The sequence below is a fragment of the Sinocyclocheilus grahami genome, unplaced genomic scaffold (genome assembly GCF_001515645.1).
Source record: "Sinocyclocheilus grahami isolate Dianchi unplaced genomic scaffold, SAMN03320097.WGS_v1.1 scaffold216.1, whole genome shotgun sequence".
Lineage (NCBI taxonomy): Eukaryota > Metazoa > Chordata > Actinopteri > Cypriniformes > Cyprinidae > Sinocyclocheilus > Sinocyclocheilus grahami.
This window is the reverse complement of record NW_015505395.1, coordinates 1,538,753-1,540,539: the sequence shown is the minus strand read 5'-3', so window position 1 is coordinate 1,540,539 and position 1,787 is coordinate 1,538,753.

Here is a 1,787-nt window from a genome sequence, read left to right as displayed (position 1 = left end):
CCGCTCTGTGCTCGAGCGCTGCCGGTGGCGGGTTTTTTTAAGAGACTCGCGGGCGCCGCCCGGCGGACAGAATCGGAGCTGCAGCATCTTTGCGGCGCCTCTCGCCCTCTAGTGATCAGAGAGAGAAGATCCGTTAATCACGCAGACATTTGTGCTGATGTAACCCTAATGAGACGCCACAAACCTTCCTCACTTACAAAATGCGATAGCGTTACCATGGTTTTTTGGGACATATTATGATTTATATATCATTTTGGTCACATATGTTGAAAGATGTGGCCACTGTTAAAAAAATAAATACATGCATGTAAAAATGAATACAGAATGTTATATTCATGAAAAAGTAGCCTAAAAAATATGGCCACTGTTAGATACACACACACACACACATTTTTTATAACAATGTCCAATTAACTTTTTCATGACTTCTACATTCTGGATTCTACATTTTTACATGCATATATTTATTGTGTGTGTGTGTGTGTGTGTATATATACACTGAACAAAATTATAAACGCAACACTTTTGTTTTTGCCCCCATTTTTCATGAGCTGAACTCAAAGATCTAAGACTTTTTCTATGTACACAAAAGGCCTATTTCTCTCAAATATTGTTCACAAATCTGTCTAAATCTGTGTTAGTGAGCACTTCTCCTTTGCCGAGATAATCCATCCACCTCACAGGTGTGGCATATCAAGATGCTGATTAGACAGCATGATTATTGCACAGGTGTGCCTTAGGCTGGCCACAATAAAAGGCCACTCTAAAATGTGCAGTTTTATCACACAGCACAATGCCACAGATGTTGCAAGTTTTGAGGGAGCGTGCAGTTGGCATGCTGACTGCGGAAATGTCCACCAGAGCTCCAAAGGCGTTTCAGAGAATTTGGCAGTACATCCAACCGGCCTCACAACCGCAGTAACCACACCAGCCCAAGACTTCCACATCCAGTATCTTCACCTGCAAGATCGTCTGAAACCAGCCAACCGGACAGCTGCTGCAACAATCGGTTGCATAACCAAAGAATTTCTGCACAAACTGTCAGAAACCGCTCATCTGCATGTTCGTCGTCCTCATCGGGGTCTCGACCCGACTGCAGTTCGTCGTCGTAACTGACTTGAGTGGGCAAATGCTCACATTCGATGGCGTCTGGCACTTTAGAGAGGTGTTCTCTTCACGGATGAATACAGGGCAGATAGCAGACAGCATGTATGGCGTCGTGTGGGTGAGCGGTCTGCTGATGTCAACGTTGTGGATCGAGTGGCCCATGGTGGCGGTGAGGTTATGGTTTGGGCAGGCGTATGTTATGGACAACAAACACAGGTGCATTTTATTGATGGCATTGTGAATGCACAGAGATACCGTGACAGGTTCCTGAGGCCCATTGTTGTGCCATTCATCCACGACCATCACCTCATGTTGCAGCATGATAATGCATGGCCCCATGTTGCAAGGATCTGTACACAATTCCTGGAAGCTGAAAACATCCCAAATCTTGCATGGCCAGTATACTCACTGGACATGTCACCCATTGAGCATGTTTGGGATGCTCTGGATCGGCGTATACGACAGCGTGTTCCAGTTCCTGCCAATATCCAGCAACTTCGCACAGCCATTGAAGAAGAGTGGACTAACATTCCACAGGCCACAATCAACAACCTGATCAACTCTATGTGAAGGAGATGTGTTGCACTGCGTGAGGCAAATGGTGGTCACACCAGATACTGACTGGTTTTCGGACCCCCCAATACAGTAAAACCGCACATTTTAGAGTGGCCTTTTATTGT